Raw genomic sequence first — 6,335 nt, 5'->3', positions numbered from 1 at the left:
CTGAGTCCTCTGCAGCAGAACTACTATGCAACCTGGAAATTTTGATGGAAACTTGGGCGAGCACTGCAGTAAGCGGGGAATCTGACGTAACACCGCTCGAAAATTGGACAGCAAGAAGAATAAAATCTTTGTGTGCCTATTTTCTGTTAGCAATAATGTAAGTAATGAAATTTACTTAAAGTTTCCTAAAATATTAAGACAGCTGGGAATTTTTCTTTCAGAATGTAGGGCTAAAGGAGAAAAATATTGCAGGGTGATGACTAGTTAAATTTTTAGTCCTGAAAGGCAAAGACATTGAACAAGTGGCCAGTGTTATGATGAAAGGTTCATTGGTATAAAGCATAATTCTTAACATGTCAATAGCCCATTGTTAGTTCTCAGAGTAGCATGCCTTGGCCCATATTAGCATTTCATTATATTGATCCTCACTTCTGCTGCTTCTACTTGTTGGCCATTTTTTGAAATAACTCAAAGCTCAATAAATATTTTATTGATTTTACTTCATATGTTCGTCAATTTTGTAGGTTGTTCTGTAACCTGATGAAATCTTTATTGCTATGAACTTTTCCATTGTCATTTTTCTTATCTTTATCACAGAGCATTTTAAATTTATCACAGAGCATTTTAAATTTATTCAAGTCACAGAAAATAGTAAGTGCCTTATACCACACGATGTTTAATCACACTACCCATGCACATTTTTGAGCTGTCACTCAATGGTTTTATTTAGAAATCAGCATATTTCAAAACAAAATGTAAATGCCAGAGGAATCCTTTGAGTAATAATTTTCTTTTTTCAATCTTCAAAGATGGTTGTTTTGGAGATTCTTACCCCACTGAAGATCCCCACTGTTGTTGGCAGACTTCCTTCTTTAGCTGGGAGGAAAAAATAATATGGGCTGCAGACTTCTGCAGAACGTCTGGTTGTTAACAGTCAATTTCTGTGTGAAGAGCAGATAAGAATGACAACACTGTGGGTCTGCGAGCCTTTCCTCACCCCTTCGCGGTGGAAGACTCCACTGCCAAATAACACTTTATTCAGCAAATTGGCTAAGAATTGGTGAAACCTTCTCATGTCAGGAAATCATGTGAAATTGGCAATCAAACACAGGCCATCCAGTTGGGAAACCAATACTAATGCTAATATAGCTAAGCAACCTAAAGTACAAATGTTTTCTATCTTATAACCTCTAGAAAAAATATTTCTATATCATATGATACTAAGGGGGTGAAATTCATATCGGGCAGAGTGTAAAAGGAGCCGTCGATTCGCTGTCGGCCATTTTGCATTGTAGCCTGAGATGGATTTCAACCCCTAAGCATTTAAAGGTAAATTTAGTGGCAGGTTTTTGACACAGACAGAGGAGGATTTGCTTCCTGCACATCAGGCTGTCTATCCCTCTGTAGAATTTTCCACCAGGAGAACATGCTGGGCTCATGGATAGTGTTGATCTCTTTTTTTGCCATTCCATAAGTAATCCCTTGTTACTTGGTACCATGGTGTTGCTCATGAGAACATAAGAAATAGGAGCAGGAGCAGGAGTAGGCCATTTGGCCCTTCGAGCCTGCTTCGACATTCAATAGGATCGTGGCTGATCTTCTACCTCATCTCCACTTTCCTGCACTATCCCCATATCTCTTAATATTCAAAAATCTATCGATCTCTGTCTTGAATATACTCAACGACTGAGCCTCCACAGCCCTCTGAGTCTCCCAAGCACTGCTGCTAGTAGCCCAGGAGAACTTTGGCCTTTAAATTTCTTGTCGCAGCAGCAAGTCTGTAATGTCACCGTTGTCACTGCAGAGAAACTTCCGGCTTGGTGATGTCACCCCTCCCCCCAATACCACAGAGAGCCAGCTCCCACTTAGCAGTGACTAGAAACAGGACTGGCTGGTGGACCAATAGCTGTGAGTCTGGGGAAGAAGAGAGGCGGAGCATGGAGAGGTGTGGGACTGGATTAGAAAAAGGTGAACAGGGTCTGGGAACAGGATTTGGGGATCGTGGTGGCTGGGGGGGGAGAAGATTGGGTGACTGGAGACTGGGAGAGGGTCAGGGATTGGGGTTTGGGACTTGGTGTTGAGGGAGAGAGTGACAGTGGACTGGGGGTTGATGGAAGTGGACACGGGAGAGAGAGTGAAACTGGGGAATGGGGGTTGGGAGGATTGGGGCTTGGGCATGAAGAGAGGCACACCGAGAGTTGGGGGTGTTGGGGCTCAGGAGGGAGATTGGGGTAGGCATGGAGCCCAGCATTTCCTGTGAGCTGGGAAAAGGAACAATATAGTGAGAGAGAGTGGTGCCAAGGGAGGAGTATCCAGTAATGGGTTGAGTGAAACCTGAGGACTTTACTCTGGGTAAATAGTGATAGGTTGTTTCCACTGATGGGCAAATGGGAAACAAGGAGATGGAAACCAATGATTCTCACTGGAAGAAGCAAGGAGGAAGGGAGAAGGAAGGTTTTTGAACTGATGGCTATTATATCAGGGTTGCTTCACCTCAATTTTCTATTGAGACAAAGACTAAAACATCAATTAGAAGGGAACGGGATAAATATTTGAAAATGAGAAATATGAAAGGATGCTCTTTGTGTGATCTCTCGATTTAGTTCAGGCTGGTTTTGACGTTTGAAGTCCAAGTACAGATTGGCTCTGACTGAGGCTTCTCGTTCTGAGTTATCACTTTCACACAATCCCTGACTCCAAAGAGATAGGAAGAGAGGGATGGGGCCTGTTAAAAGTGGCATCAACTGAGGATTCTGGCTATGGTTTCAGGTGAAAATCAACGAGTTTTAGAATTACTACCAGTTACAGGTAGGTATCGGGGCATTGCACCTATTACTGCCAGTTACATATAGGCTATCAATGATTTATTGGGTCCTATGTATGTCATAGAAACCTAATTAGCATATTAAAAGGGCCTATTGCCTGAAACAGGCAGGCACTCTGGCCACCTAGCAGAAAGCCCCTTTGAGAATGGTGCAGCTTGAACGTCGACATAAATGGGCGGTGATCCATTTTTGGGCTACTCTCACCCCATTTACCCCATTTTCAGAACTAGCTGTGCATGGTTGTCCACAAAAGTACGTTGCCCTAAAATTCCCCCCAAAATATAATGCAGCCCTTTAAACCATACATGTCTGCTTCTTTTAACTATTCTTTTGTTGTAAGAAAACAGAGATGAATAGGAACACATTAATGAATCAGAGCTTTATACTCCTATCCTAGTTGGCCAGTGCAAGAATATGTGTTGGTTTGTATAGCCATGTCACCAAGCATGTGACGTTGCTGTTAGTCTTGCGTAAAATTTCAAAAATGATAAACTCGACATGTATTCAAGGAACAAAGTATAATAAATACAATGTCATTTTGAAATATTACTTTGCAGGAAAATAAATATCTGCAGACACTTTTCACTTTTCCTTCCGCTGGTGAATCCTAGAATCTAGAGATCACAGCTGGTGTCTGATATGAATCTACAGTATCAGACATATGTTTTGCTTGCAGGTATTGTCAAGCACTGTGACATCATGACAATAAAGACAATTTTCTTTTCATTTAATAGGACTGGTCATTCAAAGACTACTTTGAAGAAGTAAGCTTTATGTAGGAATACCACTAAAGTCAGATTTTATAATTGTGAAATTTACAGCGCATGAAAAAAACTCACATTTATTGCCCTATATTTTATTGATTGAATTCAATTACTGCTGTCCTTGAAAGGGATTCGGTAGATGTCACTTTAAGTCTGTTATACTTCTTCGGCAGCACCTTCCAAACACGTGGCCTCCAGCACCTAGAAGGACAAGAGCAGCAGATGCATGGGAACACCATCATCTCCAAGTTCTCCTCCAAATCACACACCATCCCAACTTGGAGATACATTGCTGGGTCAAAATCAACACCAGCCTATCCAATCTTTCCTCATAACTAAAATTCTCCAGTCCTTGCAATATCCTCGCAGATCTCCTCTGTACCTTCTCTAGTGCAATCACATCTTTCCTGTAATGTGGTGACCAGAACTGTACACAGTACTCTAGCTGTGGCCTAATTAGTGTTTTATACAGTTCTAGCATAACCTCTCTGCTCTTATATTCTATGCCTTGGCTAATAATGGAAAGTATCCCGTATGCCTTCTTAACCACCTTATCTACCTGTCCTGATACCTTCAGGGATCTGTGGACATGCACTCCAAGATCCCCCTGTTCCTCTACACTTCTCAGTATCTGACCATTTATTGTGTATTCCCTTGCCTTGTTAGCCCTCCCCAAATGTATTACCTCACACTTCTCTGGACTGAATTCCATTTGCCACTTTTCAGCTCACCTAACCAGTCCATTGATATCCTCTGCTATTCTTCCTCACTATCAACCGCCCAGCCAATTTTTGTATCATCTGCAAACTTCTTAATCATGCCCCCTACATTGAAGTCTAAATCATTGATGTATACCACAAAAAGCAAGGGACATAAGTAGGAGCAGGAATAGGCCACTTGGCCCCTCAAGCCATTCATGGCTGATCTTGGGCTCAAAGCCACTTCCCCACCCGCTCTCCATAATCCTTCACTCCCTTATCTTGCAAAAATGTGTCTATCTCCACCTTAAATGTATTTAATGACCCAGCCTCCACAGCTCTGAGGCAGAGAATTCCACATATTTACGACCCTCTGAGAGAAGAAATTCCTCCTCATCTCAGTTCTAAAAGGGTGACCCTTTATTCTAAAACTGTGCCCCCGCGTTCTAGATTTCCCCACAAGGGGAAACATCCTCTCTGCATCTACCTTGTTGAGCCCCCTCAGTATCTTATATGTTTCAATAAGATCACCTCTCATTCTTCTAAATTCCAATAAGTATAGGCCCAGCCTGCTCAAACTTTCCTCATAAGTCAACCCCTTCATCGCTGGAATTAACCTAGTGAATTGTCTCTGAAGTGCCTCCAATGCAAGTATATCCTTCCTTAAATAAGGAGACCAAAACTGTACGCAGTACTCCAGGTGTGGTCTCACCAATATCCTGTACAGTTGTAGCAGGACTTCCCTGCTTTTATACTCCAACCCCGTTGAAATAAAGGCCAACATTCCAGTTGCCCTTTTGATTACTTGCTGTACCTGCATGCTAACGTTTTGTGTTTCATGTACAAGGACCCCCAGGTCCCTCTGAACTGTAGCATTTTGTAATCTCTCTCCATTTAAATAATAATTTGCTTTTTTATTTTTCCTGCCAAAGTGGATAACCTCGCACTTTCCCACATTATACTCCATCTGGCAAATGTTTCCCCAATCACTTAGCCTGTCTATATCCCTTTGCAGATTCTTTGAGTCCTCTGCACAACTTGCTTTCCCACCCATCTTTGTATCATCTGCAAACTTGGCTACATTACACTCGGTCCCTTCATCCAAGTCATTAATGTAAATTGTAATAGCTGAGGCCCCAGCACCGATCCCTGTGGCACCCCACTAGTTACCGTTTGCCAACCGGAAAATTACCCATTTATCCCGACTCTCTGCTTTCTGTTAGTTAGCCAATTCTCTACCCATGCTAATATATTACCCCCAACCCCGTGAGCTCTTCTTATGCAGTAACCTTTTATGTGGCACCTTATCGAATGCCTTCTGGAAATCCAAATACACCACATCCACTGGTTCACCTTTGTCCACCCTGCTCATTACCTCCTCAAAGAACTCCAGCAAGTTTGTTAAACATGATTTCCCTTTCATAAAACCATGCTGACTCTGCTTGACTGCATTATGATTTTCCAAATGCCCTGCTACAGCTTCCTTAATGAAGGACTCCAGCATTTTCCCAACAACAGATGTTAGGCTAACTGGTCTATAGTTTCCTGCTTTCTGTCTCCCTCCTTTCTTAACTATGGGTGTTGCATTTGCAGTTTTCCAATCTGCTGGGACCTATCCGGAGTCCAAGGAATTTTGGTATATTGCAACCATTACATCCACTATCTCTGCAGCCACTTCTTTTAAGACCCTGGGATGCAGGCCATCTGGTCCAGGGGATTTGTCATCTTTTAGTCCCATTATTTTACCAAGTACTAATTTCCTTAATGACAGTGATTGCCTTTAGTTCCCCCCTCCTTGAGGCCCCTTGATTATCCATTATTGGGATGTTGTTAGTGTCTTCTACCGTGAAGACAGATACAAAATATTTGTTCAGAGTCTCTGCCATTTCCCCGTTCCCCATTATTAATTCCCCAGTCTCATCCTCTAAGGGACCAACATTTACTTTAGCTACCCTCTTCCTTTTTATATACCAGTAGAAGCTCTTACTCTGTTTTAATGTTTCTTGCCAGTTTACTCTCATAATTCATCTTCTCTCTCTATTTTTTTT

The 6,335-nt window shown here is 42.1% G+C and overlaps 1 long non-coding RNA gene across 2 annotated transcripts in view; it reads right to left on the bottom strand.

Annotated features, from left to right (window-relative positions):
- Positions 1-368: 368 nt before the first annotated feature.
- The window catches only part of LOC147122951 (uncharacterized), a 79,349-nt gene continuing 73,382 nt past the window's right edge, over positions 369-6,335 (bottom strand). For both annotated transcript variants that reach the window (XR_015072916.1, XR_015072917.1), the window contains exons 3-4: positions 3,665-3,790; positions 369-941 (exon numbers count right to left, since the gene is read on the bottom strand). This is a non-coding gene — a long non-coding RNA (uncharacterized LOC147122951). The remainder of the gene's footprint in view (positions 942-3,664; positions 3,791-6,335) is intronic.

The sequence above is a fragment of the Somniosus microcephalus genome, chromosome 2, assembly GCF_052327205.1.
Source record: "Somniosus microcephalus isolate GS21.2 chromosome 2, FLI_Smic_1.0, whole genome shotgun sequence".
NCBI classification, from domain to species: domain Eukaryota; kingdom Metazoa; phylum Chordata; class Chondrichthyes; order Squaliformes; family Somniosidae; genus Somniosus; species Somniosus microcephalus.
This window is presented reverse-complemented; position numbering and strand designations above follow the sequence as displayed.